The sequence below is a fragment of the Elgaria multicarinata genome, chromosome 1, assembly GCF_023053635.1.
Source record: "Elgaria multicarinata webbii isolate HBS135686 ecotype San Diego chromosome 1, rElgMul1.1.pri, whole genome shotgun sequence".
In the NCBI taxonomy this organism is placed as follows: domain Eukaryota; kingdom Metazoa; phylum Chordata; class Lepidosauria; order Squamata; family Anguidae; genus Elgaria; species Elgaria multicarinata.
Window position 1 is genome coordinate 41,238,749 of NC_086171.1, and position 16,860 is coordinate 41,255,608.

General features: G+C 47.1%; 1 protein-coding gene across 1 annotated transcript in view; it reads right to left on the reverse strand.

Moving 5' to 3' along the window:
• CTDSPL (CTD small phosphatase like) overlaps nucleotides 1–14,110 on the reverse strand; it is a 214,356-nt gene extending 200,246 nt beyond the window's left edge. The window contains exon 1 of the mRNA XM_063126640.1: nucleotides 14,107–14,110. The gene's annotated coding sequence lies outside the window, so the exon portion shown is untranslated. The remainder of the gene's footprint in view (nucleotides 1–14,106) is intronic.
• Nucleotides 14,111–16,860: the final 2,750 nt, after the last annotated feature.

Sequence of the window (16,860 nt, forward strand, 5' to 3'; positions counted from 1 at the left end):
CATGACTCCAGCCTTTAGAGTCTGAGGATGGTAATGCGATCTTTTCTTGACACAGGGGAGCCAACCCCTGGAGTCTTTCTGGAAAACTGAGTCTTGGGGAGATGGAACCCTTGTGATGCCTTTCTGTAGCTGAATCTCCTGGGGCCTCTTGTTATGAGGACAAGATATCAGAACCCTCTGAAGATATGAGTTCAGGGTCCTGTTCCATGACAATGAAGAAGGTGGCAACTGGGCAGATAACGTTTCCAGCTGTGGCACTGCTAAAGGATGCCCTCTCCTGGGCGGCCTGCCTGGCACCAACACTGCCTTTTTTGAGGCAATATAGAAAACCTTTGTATTTGATTGAGCTTTTAAAGCAGGGAGAGGTTGGTATGGGAGCAGAGCAGACACTGCTTCACTGGCCCCTGGCTGCAAAGCTGTTTAAGGCTTTCAAAGTAGGCCCCAGCACTTTGAATTGAGCTTCGAAGCAGGCTAGTCATCTCTGATTTAGCTGGGGGAATTGTAATATGAAAAATGGGAGCATGTTATAAATAATGAAACTTTGAAGCAGAGCAGCTATTTTTACGCTGGGATCATTAGGCTGTTCCACTCTCTTGCTCGCAGATCAAACCAAAAAGCTCTCCTAATATGCAAAGTAGCTGTATAAAATCTGGCAGCTCATCAAGGCTGCCTTTTCCTCAGCAGCCATATCAGTGAATGGTAAAAAAGTTCGTGGCATCTCTTAAATGAGACTCTGAGAGTTCATTTTCTAACGTCGGGCAGCTCACAGAGGCCCTGCACAGATGTCAGTGTGGTGTAGTGGCTACAGTGTTGGACTGGGAGTCGGGAGATCCAGGTTCTAGTCCCCACTCAGCCATGGAAATGCACTGGGTGACTTTGGGCCAGTCACAGAATCATAGAATCATAGAATATCAGAGTTGGAAGGGGCCTACAAGGCCATCGAGTCCAACCCCCTGCTCCATGCAGGAATCCACCCTAAAGCATCCCTGACAGAGGGTTGTCCAGCTGCCTCTTGAAGGCCTCTAGTGTGGGAGAGCCCACAACTTCCCTAGGTAACTGGTTCCATTGTCGTACTGCTCTAACAGTCAGGAAGTTTTTCCTGATGTCCAGCTGGAATCTGGCTTCCTTTAACTTGAGCCCGTTATTCCATGTCCTGCACTCTGGGAGGATCAAGAAGAGATCCTGGCCCTCCTCTGTGTGACAACCTTTTAAGTATTTGAAGAGTGCTCTCATGTCTCCCCTCAATCTTCTCTTCTCCAGGTTAAACAGCCCCAGTTCTTTCAGTCTCTCTTCATAGGGCTTTGTTTCCAGACCCCTGATCATCCTGGTTGCCCTCCTCTCAGCCCAACCTGCCTCACAGGGTTGTTGTTGTGAGGATAGAAATAGAGAGAAGGGTTATGTACGCCTTGGGTTCCTTGAAGGAAAAAAGGCGGGATATAAATGCAAGAAATAATGTTCTTCTGTACATATAGAAGGGCACAGGAACTGTGCTATGTGATCTCCCTATGGACATCTGAGGGACCTTGGAAAGAATACCCTCAAGGCATCCCCTCCCTGAGTAAGTCCACCTTCTCACCATCATTACTGACAGTTCCTCTTGCTCCTCTTCCTCTTTCTCACTTGCTTGTTCGACAGTCAGGCCCTTTCTACATCTCCTGGCCTTCCAGGAAGGAGTGGGGGGAGGATCTCGGGATTTCCTGGTTCTGAGATCCTCCCCCTTGGGTCCACACGCCTGCACCACGTCCAGTGCGGGCACCATTTTTTTTTGAGGCAGCGAAGCTAGTCGCACAAGAGCAAGGCCCAGCTCCATCAAAAATATATTTTTTAAAAACAAACAAACCCGAAACCGCCTCCCAAACCCCTCCCTGCCATCCCAGGGGTGGCAAAATTGCTGCCACCCCCTCCCCTGATGGGCACAGAGCCACTGTTGGATCCTGGAATGGATCCTGGTTATGTTTTCCATTGATTTGTTAATTGCTGAGGATCTGGAGAAACAGAAGACTCAGCAGAAACTTAAAGGTCAACTCTACACCTGGACATTGAGTGTCATAATTGAATAATTGTCTAACTGATTGTCTTCAATTAAGGGTTGCAAGGAGTTGCATCATTGTACAGGTTATCTATAAAAGTAAATGTATTTTCAAGTGCATGTATAACTTCCATGTCCCTCATGTGAGCTGTATTGACTGACCGTTTTTAAGTATTTGTATCTGTAATGCCATAACTAAATTATATATTTATTTGCCAGTAAAAAGGTTTATTTTAACCTACATAAATCTCTGTCTTAATTCACGTCTTTGCTGACTTGGCTGAGAACCGCTGTAATCTCTGCTAGTCTCTGTAGGGCCCAGACAGAGACTTAACACAAAAGGTTATGTGCCAGAAACCCAGTCTGTGCAATCACTAAACAGCTTCTAAAGCCATAACTCAACAGCCACGCGGTGTGACTCCATGCCCATTTCTCATGCCACACTTATTTGCACCAGGCAGGTCAGGCAAGCACACCTCTTTAGCCCTGGGAAAACCCGTGCTCATACCCCACTCCCTAATCCCAGACTATCGGGCTGGAGTAGACACGGCTTCAGAGAGGCCTTCTTCACCTTCTTCACCATGGTGAAGAGAAGTAGCAACTTCAGAGGGCTCCTCAATGGGCCCCTGCTGGGGTGTGGCCCCCTGACAGGTGCCCGACCATGTCAACCCTTGACCATGCCAGCCCGGCCTACTGCTCCCTCTCCCTCTGCGGAACTGACTCCATGCATAGAAGACAGCTTTCGATGTTCCTGTGAATATGAGGTGCTGGAAGCCATAAGGGGAGAGAAATATAGCTTTCATGCCCTGTTTGTTTGGTCCCCAGATCCATCAAAGAAGCTGCCTTAGATCAAATCAGACCATTGGCCCATCTAGTTCAGTATTGCCTACACTGATTGGCAGCAGCTCTTCAGGTTCCAGGCAGAGGCTTTCTTTCCCAGTCCTACCTGAAGATGCCAAGGATTGAATCTAGGACCTTTTGAATGCAAAGCAGGTGCTCTAACACTGAGCTATGAACCTCCATCTGGATCCCTAACCAGATGGCCCATTGCTCTTTCAATGTTTATATGTGGCAGCCAGACAGCCCCTATTTCCGCAGACTGCAGCTGTTCCTTTGCTTCAAGATAGGGCTGTGGGGTTGCTGGGGGACATCCCACACAATCCACCTGACTCATGTGGTTCTCCCTTACAAAACTAGTGGGGCTGTTCACACAACACACTAAACCACACTCTGTGGTTGAGTATGGGTTGTTGCTGAACCATGGGTTGTTTGTTGAATTGTGACCGGGGAATTGTAATATGAAAAATGGGAGTGTGTTGTGCAGACCCAGTTAACGTGCCATAGAGTTGGACTGGAACTCAAGAGACCCGGGTTGTAGTTCCCGCTTGGCCATGAAGTTCACTGGGTGACTTTCGGCTGGACACTGACTCTCAGCCAAAGCTACCTCACAGGGTTGTTGTGAGGAGGAGGATCATGTACGTTCTCTTAGGCTCCTTGGAGAAAAAGCGGGATATAAATGGAACACACAAACAAACAATGAATCCTATGTCTGTAGCTTTGAACGTCCTGCCCCTTAGAAGCTGATTTTCATCAGGAATTGCACAGTGTTCGTAATGCTGCAAGTCAGTCTTGGTGAGAATAACTGAGCAGTTACAGCGCACTAAAGGTTTGTTAATCCAAGGGAGCTGTTTAGAAGAATACAGCCACCCACAGCCTGGAGAGATTAAAAATATCTACAGCATTTTGAAGTGAACTCCTGGAAGTCGGGTTCCCCCCACCCTTGGGTGATTCAAAACAAACCGTTCCCTGTTCCTTACATTGGATCTATTTCCCCCCTTCCTCCCTTCGACACGCACAGGAATTACATTTGGGCTGGATGGGCGGAAAGGGCGAAACGCTTTGCCCGGGGTGGAGGGTGCATTTGTGGGTGTGCACAGCATTTGTCTGCTGTCACTCGCCTGGAAAAGAGAACTGCAGTCGGCTGTGCGGTTTGGCTGTAGCGGAGGAGGAGGAGGAGAGCGGTGCTAGGCTGAGCGTTAAAAGGAGCTCAAATAACTGAGGCCTCGTACGGGGCTTCTTTTACTGTAAGCACATCTGCCAGCCGCCTCTAGTCAGCCAGCCAAGGCAGCCAGGACAACTTGTTTGTGTATTTCTGCAAGAACGCTCCCAGTAGGTTATGTCAGAGGTGAGGAATGCAGGCCACCCTTGGTCATGAGATCAGGCCTCGTATTTTTAGGCTGTTCAAGTTACCATGTTCTCTGAACAACAAAACACGCTTTGCATTCAGAAGTTTGGGGCCTGAGTGGAAAACGTAGCAGAAGCCTGCCTTTCCTGCATAACCGTGTTTCGCATTCAAACGCTTCGTTTGCAACGCCTCTCAGTGATCCTTACAGCAAAGGCGGAACAAGATATTACACGTGAAAACAGAATGGCAGTTTGGGTTTTTATCTTTAACCGAAAAGAAGAGGCTGTGACTGGCTGGGGAAAGGGGTTGCTGAACCTCTCCCTCTTACTACCGTTCAAAATCATGTGGGAAATCATTTATTCAAAATGGCGGAGGGAAAAACACACAGGTTCCTGCCTCTTTCCTTCTGTGTGGAGAAAAGAAACTGGTGGAAGTTTTTGACCAGATGAACAGGAGGAAGAAGAAGGCTTACGCAGCCCGTTCCCCTCATGCTTCAACTCCCATTTGCAATCCCCACCCCCGCTGCTTTTCAATAAAAGAAAACCAAGATGATGGGAGACTTTTTAGGCACTGTTTGTGTAACATCCTGTTTGGCCATAAGATACGCTGTTGCTGTCTTGATCATGAAGGTGAAGGGAGGGCTTAGGCTGAGAAATAGTGGATTGCCTGAAGCCAAGGGTGGTCAACTTGTGGCCCTCCAGATATTTTTGGGGCCGACACCTCTCATTGGCCCTACCCAGCATAGCCAAATGGTGATGGAACATGGGAGTTGTAGGCCAAAATGTCTTGAGGGTGCCAAGTTGCCCATCCCTACTTGAAGCCATTTATTACATTCATAGCTGGGGGAAGATTTGAACTTCCTGCTGCACACTCATATGCACCGAAATATGTCAGCATATTGAACAGTCTCTCTCCCCACACATATCTGAACCTGCAAGAACACCCACTTGTAAAATTGGTTGTCTAGAACCCCTCTTCTTAGGGTGGAATCCTATGGAGTTTTAGCCAGAAAAAAAACCCTACAATTCCCAGCACAGCTGGCAGGGGAATGCTGGGAGTTGTAGTACTTTTTTTCTGTCTAAGCCCCAGACATAAAATAGTGTCTGGGATCAGATGACACGGCTCATGGTTGCACAGTCAAAATGGCCGTGGCAGGCTGCAGCTCATCATGGGTTAAATAACCCACAATGATCCGGTCCTGTCATGTGAATTGGGTCATTACATCTCCTTCTGATAAGGCAGAGTGTATAGCGGGAGCTCTTCTTTCACTTTGGACGCAGAGGCTTTATTCCCAGCCTGTGTTTTATTGATTGGAAAGAGTCCCCTGAGGAAGATAAGCAAAATGCGTCGGGAATTATTTAATGAATAATGACAGTGCTTTGTGGGCTTTGAAGTGCTGCATTTCTTCACAGATGGGGGGAAAAGAGTTCTGGGCTGCACAGTCCTTTGCTCTGATCTTGCAAGGCTGCTCTTATGGAATTATAGAATCAGAAGGGTGCCAAAACCTCGCTTAAATCCCTGTGGGCTGGTGGAACTGCGATTCTTCACCCACCCCATTTCTCTGCAGAAATTTACATTCTGCTTTGGAAACAGAGAGTCATCACACGGGGGAAAATCGTGTTTGCTTACTGTTGCTTCTCCGCCTGCGTGTTTGTCCCTCATTACTTCATTTTGATTGGGCTGCTTCTCCTGCACACAGCAGGAGGGATCTACACTAGTCAAGTTAGAACGTGTCTTATCGTTTTTAAGTGTCCATTTCATAGTATTATGCCACATGACGTTCAGTTTGTGACATTTTATTGTTGTCTTTTCTCCAGTTTTTATTTTGAACTTCTCTCAAATAAGTCGTTCTATTTGGTATGATGTGGCCAATTTCATCGTATTAAATGGGTTTCCTGTATTTCTTAATTAGCCAATCGCATTCCTGGGGTGGGGGGATGTTTATGTAATTTCCACGCCCAAAGTTAGAGCCGGTTTTTTCTTTTCTTTCAAGCCTCTTTTTTGCAGCCTCTTCCAGTTTCACTTTTGGGAGGCTACTTGGTGGATTGTTTGTAGGTGGAGGATTGTCTCAGAGAGAAGAGGAAGTGGGAGGGGAAATCGGCAGACAGGGAAATAGAACAAACGGGTTTATTTTCTTAGTGTGGTCAAAAGGAATGCATTCCCACGGAAAGAGAAAACGTAAGTAAACGTTTTAAAAACTGCTACGTTTTAAATCATTCAAAAACAAAACGTCCAATGACTGTAAAAACAACGTTTCATACACTAGTGTAGATCCCCTCCAGGAGACAGTGGCAACTTCCGTCTTTAAAAATACGTCAAGACTTAGTGGGGGGTGTTTTTATCACACAAAGAAGGCTAGAAGGGGTGGGAGGTGGGTGGGAGGCAGACAACATTGCGAGAGGGACCCATGAAAATCCGTAAGTGCCCAGTAATGAGTGTGCAATAAAACGCTCATCTGATGGAGCTAAGAGTGTGGGCAAGAGTGTTTCCTCATGTTTACCAGCAGAACCACTGGGAATTTGCCTGTATGGCCACTTGCAGTGGTGGCGTGGCTGCTTCCGGTGGTGGAAGGGAAGGATATGACCCATGGTGGGTTCTGCAGAGGGTAGGGAGGCCAATGTGGGTCCCCACCTCATCAAGGTGACCCTATGGAGATGAGGACAGGGCTCCTGAATCTTTAACAGTTGTATAGAAAAGGTATCATTTATATTCATGGAGCACCTGGTGAAATTCCTTCATCACAACAGTTAAAGCTGCAGGAGCCCTGCCCTCTTTTGTATCTAGTTAACAGGGCAGGGCTCCTGCAGCTTTAACTGTGGTGATGACAAGGGAATTTCACCAGGTGCTGCATGCATACAAGTGACACCTGCTGAAATTCCCTTTTCTATACAACTGTTAAAGATGCAGGAGTCCTGTCCTCCTTTCCATATGGCCACCCTAGCTATACAGGCTTAACCTGGGGCTAAGTCCCACTGGAGTTACTTTAGAGCAGACATGCGTAGCATGGCACTGAAAACTTTTGGACACTGCTAGGCCTAAACGCTCCACATTCATTATCCTGTAATCTGTACAACCACAGTGTGTTTAGTAGTTATGTGGTACGTTTGAATCCTGCCTTTCTTCCATCATGGAAGTCAAGGCACTGAGTACAGTGGCCTGGAATTATTAGCCCATATTACAGACAGGTAGTTGGGTGTGTGTGTGTGTGTGCTCAGAGGTCTCCTAGTAAGTTCACCACTGCTGAGTTGAAATGTGAATTGGGGATTTCCTGAATCACAGAACTCTCCCCACCCTGCCGCCCCCAACAGTGGAGGCTGGTGGCTCCGATGTCAATGGGGTGGTGAATCTTCTCTGGGTTTCATTCAGAAACAGCCCCGCCCCTCGCCTCGTGTCAATCCGGGGCTTTTCTTTATCTGAGCCAACACACCGGCAAAGAAAAGCCCCAGATGTGCAACAAGAGGCAACAGGCGAGGCTGGAGGCCAGGGCCTTCCTGTGGTAAATTGGGGGCCAGCCCCATTTGCCCCAGAGATCCCCGTATTTCCAGAGGTCTCCGGGGTTTTCCGGGTCATCTGGTCACCCTAAAAAACATCAGATCTCTAACGCATCCATTGAGCTGGGATAATGTGATTCACAGCCTGGACAGTACCGGTTGGAGAAGGCTGCTCTAGTTCTCCAAAAATGTAGCTGAGCTTACTGTCCTATTTTCACCCTCCACCCACAAACACCCTTTCTCCAAAGAGCTCAGCAAGCACTCATGGGGTCCTTCCAATTTATCCTCACAATTATCCTGAACACCAAATACTTTAGCTAAGGCCTCCCAGCACAATTCACTGTTGATTGGAGATCCGAACCATGGTCTAAACCCAATACTTCGTTTGCTAGATCATGTCAGTGAGCTATGCTGCCCTATGTGGTGTGGGGGTCACGATGACTGATATTATATAACTAGAAGCAAGAGAAAGAAGAACTTATTTGTCGTGCCCCCCCCCCCCCAAGGTTCACAAACAGCCATCTGAATTTCTGGGAGATGTGCTGTGTGATTAAAGGCGGCTCCCATGAACACAAATTTTCTCTCCACATCTTGAATTCCATGTTGACAGTTCTTCTTCCGATAGGAAACACTACAAGACATTAGCACTGTAGTCAAAACTTTTATTTAGAGAGCAATTCTATGGTTCCTGAGCGAGCGTCCCAGGGAAAATAGGATGGCTCAGAAAACCCCTCTGAGGTTGGAGACAACACTCTGACCTGGGAAGGGGGAGTTGGAGATCTGACCCCCGGCCCTTTCAGCTGACATGGAAAGTGTGGTGTAGTGGCTAAGGTGTTGGACTGGGAGTCAGGAGATCCGAGTTCTAGTCCCTCCTCGGCCATGAAAACCCACTGGGTGACTTTGGGCCAGTCACAGACTCTCAGCCCAACCTACCTCACAGGGTTGTTGTTGTGAGGGTAAAATGGAGAGGAGGAGGATTATGTACGCCGCCTTGGGTTCCTTGGAGGAAAAAAGGTGGGATATAAAAAATGTAATAAAATTAAATAAAAAACCCACTGGCTGCTTCTCAGAAGGTTTGAAAAGAGGCTGGAGGGCAGGAGAGGCAGAGATTGTCTCTGCTGTTCATCCTTCACCCAGCAAGGCAAAGGAATCTTGGAAGCTCCTGGGTTCGGAGACTCCCGAGCAGAGAGGGTGCAGTCCACAAATTTGCATCCTTACTCCGAGAAGAGAAAGGTCAAACCTCCCATTGAAATACACTTCCCTGAGTGGTACTACACATTGGCCTGATTCAGACAACATGCTAAACCATGCTGCTTAACCACAAAATGGTTAAGGGAATTCATTAAGGTTAATGCATTTCCTTAACTATTTTGTGGTTAAGCAGCATGGTTTAGCGTGTTGTCTGAACCAGGCCCAGGGCTGGCGCCAGACTATACTGCGCCCTAGGCAGGCGCGTTCTGAAGCCTCCACCCCGCCCGCCCGCTCCCGGCTTTGAAGCCAGGACGCTGGGTTTGGGGGCGGGGCGGAGGCTTTGAAGTGGCGTGCCCGGAAGTGGCTTCCTGGCGCGCCGTACTGAAGCCTCTGCCTCCAACCCCAGAGTCCTGGATTCGAAGCCAGGAGCGGCTTCCAGCCGGGCGTTGGCTTCGAAGCCAGGAAGCTGGGGTTGGGGGGTGGCCGGGGTGGCGGCTTCGGAACAGCGTGCCCGAAAGCTGCTCTGCATCTAGGAGAGCAGCTTCCGGGTGCACCGTTCGGCGCCCTCGTTTGCTTGGCGCTCTAGGCCGCCGCCTGAGTTGCCTCTATGGTAGTGCCGGGCCTGACCAGGCCATTCTCTCTCCCCTTCTGCATGCACCTGACTGTACGTATATAAAATATTACTTCCACTTGCAGTGAATGCGGGTATTGAGTGTCGATGGCAAGTTACGGAGCCGAAATGGAGCCACTGAGAAACAAAAGGGAGTTATCAGCCAGCTCGTGGGAATCACGAGGTTTGCAGAGGTTTAACTTGGGGGAAAAATCTTTGAAAAAGGAAAGAAAACCTAATGTAGCAAAATAATTACATAAGTGCCGAAACAACCCATGAGGACTGAGCATGCTCAGTAGCCATGGCTTGGCATGTCAATTGAAAAAGAAAAATAGAAAACTAGGTGAGGTGGGGATCAGTAAGGGAGTCACTTGGAGGTGGGTATGGCTGGCATCGGAGGTGAGGATACAGTGCAACATTTTGCAGCAAAACTCACTCATATCTAGGTGGGGTGGGGATCAGTAAGGGAGTCTCTTGGAGGTGGGTAGGCTGGCATCAGAGATGAGGATACACCACAACATTTTGTAGCAAAACTCACTCATATCTAGGTGGGGTGTGGATCAGTAAGGGAGTCTCTTGGAGGTGGGTATGGCTGGCAATTTGTAGCAAAACTCACTCACATCTATCTATCTATCGTCACCATTGAGAGAAGATCATCTAATTTTATTTTATTCATTCTATTTATATTCCACATCAGCTGGAAAGTACCTGAAGCAGCTTACAATAAAGCTGTTCAAATGCAATTAGTAAAAGAAGAATAACAAAAACAACAACCCCACAGCTCATTTTGGGTTAAACACCACAAGCATCACATCATTGCTGCACTGAGCATCACAACCAAACCCCAGAAAACTGTTAGGCTGTTCAGCATTTCATAAGGCAAAAGCCCACTGGAAAAGAACAGCTTTCACTACCTTCCTAAAACCCACAAGTTACCTGGCCCAGTGAGACAATCTGGGCAGAGAATCCTAGAAGACTGGGTGCCACCACTGAGCAGGTCCTAAGGTTGGCTCAAGATGTTTTTTCTGTCTCATGTCAACCCATTGTATGTGGAAGGGGCAGCTGCGTTCCATCCAAGCCAAGCCCTCTTTCATATTATTGAATTATCTGCTGGGGCGAGAACCAGGAACCCACAACATCTGCCCAGTGTGGACACCCACCAGGTCTAGAAGATAACCATAGCATCTCCCATCACGGTAAAAGGATCCCTGATACTAGGGTGGCTCACCCCATCCAGTTGGCAGTTATCTCCCTTCAACAGGAACAGCTATAAAGCCTAAAATATATAGTAGTGGCAGGATTTATTGTAAAGATCTGATTGCTGGATGATAGGACTCTCTGGTAGACCGCAGTGGCTCTCAAAGCATTTTTAAAAAGCAAAGAACAGCAACTTGAGATCATAAATAAAAAGAGATAAGTTTGGATTGTGCCTCCCCCCCCCTTCACTTTGGTAGGCCATAAATAAAATCCCCATCTCTTTGGACAATGTGGTCTTGCTTCATTCATTTGGCTCATTCTCCCTCACGAACTAAAACACATCTTTGCATTATGTTTTGAGTTCCTGCTGAATTAGATCTCGTTTGCTTTGACTTCGAACCCACCCACCCCACTTTGCAGGTGAAAGATAGCCTGCAGCAGGTACCGAATCCCTGGGAGAGATGTTGCATTGCCCCGTAGTCTCATAGACCTTCCTTAGTTGCTTCTGTAGGCACAGAAACCTAATTTCATTATTTACTGCTGTCTCTGTAGCCTAGGAGATAAGTGAACAGCAATGTGATTTATGAACTGGGCATTTGGGACATTTTTTTGTTTAGGTTGTTTGGGTTCGGTGTAAACAAATGGAAAGGAAATTCCGGAAAAAGTCAGAATCGGAAATGGGAGGAATTAGATAGAGCGCTTGTGTTTTTATTTTGGGATCACACAGCCTCCATTTACACCCTATGTGGTTGCTGCAAGAAATATCTGTGCATATTTTTTTTCAGAACTAAGCCCCAGACATACAATGGACTTTTACTCAGATGTACATCGGACTGCGGCTTTAGATGGAGAGTTCTACATCCATGTCGAAACGTATGCCGGTGTTGACTACTCATAGCCTTGCTACGGTTTCCCACGCAGCAGTCGCTTGCTCCAAACCCAGAATAGCAGGGAAGACTAACGCTGCATTTTGCCATGTGGAAGAGCCTATTTTTAACGTGGGGCTTGTCAGATTGAAACGCTTGTCATGCAAATTGGCCTGAGAATACAGCTAGATTAAAAGGAACAGAACACACTCGTCACATACAGGGATACAGATGAAAGAAGTCTTTGCAAAAATAAATAAATAAATAAATCCACCCCCTTCCACACTTCCTTGCAATTCTCCTCTTTCGAAAGACCATCCATATTCTCAGCCCTGCTCCTGAACTAGAAAAGATATTTCAGTTTCACTTGGAAGGAAGACAAGGCTTGAATTTATGAGTGATCACGCTTGGGTGAAAATAACGGAGGAGGCAGAGAATCAAGAAATAAAAGGGAAAGGATTAATTTATAAGCACGAGAGAAGATAAGGCACTTAACTGTGTTCTGACATCCTTGGTTGCCATGTTGCTGGAAAGCTCATAGGGTTTCATCACACCTACTTTTCCCCCTGGTTTGCCTCTGCGATTTCTAGTTCCGTTTCATTAGCGTGTTAAACTAATGGCCCCTTTCACGTGGGTTTGTGGTATTGTGCTATACCAATGAAACCTCCCATTTGCTTGCTTGCTCTTCCACTCCGCCCTGCCCTGCCCCTTCTCCATCTGCCTCCAGTTCATTGGTTGTGGTACTCTGATGGGCATGGGCTCCTCCCCCTCCCCCATCGGTCTGGCTTTGTTGTCTAGCGATTTACCATCTGCTGGGCTCCATTTCTGCGGACAATGAGAGTGGGGTTGGAGCAATAAAAGTCCATACAACCATCTCAGCACAAGTCCGTTGGTTTGACACGGAGCTGGAGAAGGAGAACTGCCACGCCCTCCCCTTTCGTCAGCAAGCTCTCCCTTCAAAGGACACGCCCCCAACAAAGGAAATAGCGAGGGGATGGTATTACACGGGGGCTAAGGGCCCTTTAATTCTGTTTGGGGAAAATAATCCAGACTTTCCCCTCTAGGAAAACACGAAAAAGGGAGGGGAAGAGGCGGGGTAGCTGCAGGACAGGCACAATGTCATCTGAGGGCATTTTATTTTATTTTATTTTATTTTATTATTGCACTACACTAGTCCACATGACACACAGGGGATCCCGGGGGCAGAGAAGGATGATCCCTCCATTTCCCCAGGATAAATAGGATGGCTTTTAACCTGATTCTTCCTGAGGTCTCGGGATCGTCCCAAGACCGCGGGAGGTGTGGGCACCCGTCCCGGCTTCATCTCGCCTCCTCGAGGGAGATCCAGGTTCTAGTCTCCACTCGGCCATGGAAGCTCACTGGGTGATTTTGGGCCAGTCAAAGACTCTCAGCTCAACCTACCTCGCTGGTAGGTTGTTATTATGAGGATGAAATGGAGAGGAGGAGGATTATGTATGCCGCCTTGGGCTCCTTGAGGAGGAAAAAAGGTGGGATATAAATGCAATAATAAAATAAAATAAAATTGCCCATCAACAGTTGGCACCTAAACAACAGATGAAGTGGGCCCACAGGAGGGCACCTGGTTACAGCCTTCTTTACTATGGTAATCTATTTCTATTTAAACCGGAGTAATTATCTTCACATTTTCCTCAATACATATCATTTAGCATATGGAAATTGTGATTTTCTTTTGTCCTTTTTCCCCACCTACTGCTATATATCCTTTGTTGGGGGTGGGTGGCAATGTATGTGGCCATTTTATAAGGAAGGCAGACCTGGCTACAGTAATGAAGGGAACACATTGGTTTTCTGCACGGTGCTGTACACAGGGCTACCTTTGAAGAGTCTTCTGAAGTTCCCGCCAGCCCAGAATGCTGCAGAAAAGATGCTAGTAGACGCCAAGCCATCAGACCACAAGACATCTATCCTGTGCACTACACCGGTTGCCACTTTGCTTCTGGGCACAATTCCAAGCGTTGACGATTACCTTTAAATGCTCTCAATGGCTTTGATCCCGGATTCCCGACGTATCACTTCCTCTCTTATCAACCTACCTGCTCACTAATTGAAGTAATGGGTGACTTCAATTACCCTCACATCATCTGGATTGATGCATGTTCTGGTCATGAGAAAGAGATAGAATTTCTAGTTACCCTAAAAATGACTGTGTCATAGAATAGTCAGTCATGGAATGGACCAGATGGAACGTGACCTTGGACTTAATCACCATTTCCTAGTGCTTTGGAAGGGGGTAGCTGATGGAAGCCCCTCCCCAATTTCGACAGATGTCATGGGTCTCCAATTTTATTCACTACTGTAGAGCTTTTATTGGCTAGTATAGCATTATAGCAATTTATTCTGGAAGGGGAAATTTATTTCTGGGATTCATACTTTAAGTGTCACTTGAGATTCAAGGTACTGGTTCTCCCGAAATTAGTGACATACACCTGTTGTCTTTCCTGATAAACCCTGAGTGGTGCTGTAAACATCCATGATTCTATTTTTTGAAAGTTGACTCAAGCCTTTGTATTAAAATTGACAGTTAAACCTGAACCGTTTCAAAGGGAGTTAATGCTGGAATTTTTCAAAGGGTTTTAAATTAGTTTTAATGTGCTGGGTAAAGCATCCATTCAGAAAGAAAGAAAGAACCCTAATCAATGATCGTTTGGATATTTTGCATTAAAGGGCTGGGAGAATTTAAATTCATTGCAAGGCGTGAGGACTTGGAGGACGGCCAGCATTTTTATTAGACTGAGCTTGCACATCATCAAAAGTACTTGGAAGGAGCCCCATAGCAGGCTGTTCCTTGAGGCTCAAGACTTGAACAATTGTCACGAAACTCCAATGAATGGATTCTGAAGGCCCTGAGAGAAAAGGAGACATTCTGGATTGGACTTTAGACCTCTCAGATGCCTAATCTACACCTGACATTTATCCCGGGGTGGACATTTATCCCGCAGATAGTGCCTGCGGGTCCAGATGACACACAGCTGATCCTGGGGTAAACCGGAGATGACCACTCGGTTCTCCCGGGATATCTGGGACTGCTTTTGTCCCATTTTTTCCTCCGGTCTTTGGACAATCCCAAGATCCACAGGCGGTGTAGCTCTCCGTCCCGGGATCCCCTCTCTTCCTTGCGAGTAGCGGGGCTCAGGAAACGGGCAAGTTGCGGTGTGGGGAAAGTCCACGGGCGTTGGGGGTGAGGGGGAGAGCATTTTCACCAAGTTTGTGATGGCTCTCGGCACCTTCCAGCACTGCGTTTGTTGTGTGTGTGTGTTTTAAAAAATTGTACCTTCGCACAGGATCGCGCCTGCACTGTTGCGCAAATGTCTCCACTTGTAAAAAAAGAAAGAAAAAAAGGTGCCCCAGAATGACCCTCTTTTACTTCTGGGAAAACTTGCTGGCGTGTGGCCCCTGAGGGACAATCCTGGAAGTGTTTTAGTTTTTGTGAACTGCCCAGGGAGCTTCGGCTATTGGGCAGTATAAAAATGCAAATCAACATCATCATCATCATCATCGTCCCTCCCCACTCCTGGAAGACCTCCAGGTCTAGATTAGGCCAGAGTCTATGTTCAATCTAAATCAGGATCATTCCTCCCCTACACACATGCCTGAAGCTCTTGGCGACTAGTGATGATGTCACTATCAGACAACAGTGAACCCATGCATCCAAGACTACTGTGGCTTAAAACCAGGGGTGTGCAACTTATGGCCCTAGAGCCACTTGTACTTCTTCTTCTTCTTCTTCTTCTTCTTCTTCTTCTTCTTCTTCTTCTTCTTCTTCTTCTTCTTCTTCTTCTTCTTCTTCTTTACATTTATATACCGCCCCATAGCTGAAGCTCTCTGGGCAGTTCACAAAGATTAAAAACAGTGAACATTAAAAACAAATATACAAAATTTAAAACCATAAAAAGCACGAAAACAGACAATATCCATTCAAAAACAACTACTCTTCAAGTACTCTTTTTTCGATCATCACAGAGTGCAGGACACAGAATAATGGGCTCAAGTTACAGGAAGCCAGGTTCCATCTGGACATCAGGAAAAACTTCCTGAGAGCAGTACGACAATGGAACCAGTTACCTAGGGAAGTTGTGGGCTCTCTCACACTAGAGGCCTTCAAGAGGCAGCTGGACAACCATCTGTCAGGGATGCTTTAGGGTGGATTCCTGCACAGAGCAGGGGGTTGGGCTCGATGGCCTTGTAGGCCCCTTCCAACTCTACTATTCTATGATTCTATGGTTCAGACTTCTAGTGAGAGTGCTTTGCCCCTCTCCCAGCAGCCTGATGGGCAGGGAGTAAAAGAAAGAAACCAAAAGGGTTGTAAGATAGAGAAAACATGTGAGCTTGCCCAATCTTGGTGTCAAGAGTAGGCCTGGTCAGCCATCAGCAGAGGGCCTGTATCCTAGCAGGGGTAGGGTGACCCTAGGGAAAGGAGGACAGGGCTCCTGTATCTTTAACAGTTGCATTGAAATTTCAGCAGGTGTCATTTGTATATATGGGGAACCTGGTGAAATTCCCTCTTCCTCACAGCCATTAAAGCTGCAGGTGCACTGCCCTCTTTTAAATCTGGTCACTCTAGTATAGCTCCTGCAGCTTTAACTGTTGTGATGAAGAGGGAATTTCACCAGGTTCTCCATATATACAAATGTCACCTGCTGAAATTCCCTTTTCTATGCAACTGTTAAAGATACAGGATCCCTGTCCTCCTTTTCATATGGTCACCCTAAGCAGGGGCCCACTGACAAGAGCCTCCTGGAGTTCCTCCTCCTCCTCCTCCTCCTCCTCCTCCTCCTCCTCCTCCTCCTCCTCCTCCTCTTCTTCTTCTTCTTCTTCTTCTTCTTCTTCTTCTTCTTCTTCTCTATTGCAACCTGCTGGTTTATCTGCTTCTTCCTCTGGCCCAGACGACGGTGGTGGTGAAAAGGAGAAGCAGGAGACGCTACTCTGCCTCCTTGTTCCCTGGCTCTCCACCTGTCAGATCTACACCAAGCAGGATATAACACTTTGAAAACGTTTTGAAAACTGTATATGTCGTGTGTCCTGGGCCTAAACAGTTTTCACCACTGTTATAAACCATTATAAAGCAGTAGTGTAGATCCGTTGGTAGCAATGATGAGGAAGAGGAGGACGAGCAAGAGCGGCTTCTGACAATGGTGGTGAGAAGGTAGGTTTGCTGAGGGAGCCCCCCCCCCCCCACTGAACGTCTCTGTGGCGATACCCACCTTTCTGTCCCTTAGGTATGTCTGCGTTTGTATGTCTAGTGAGTGCGG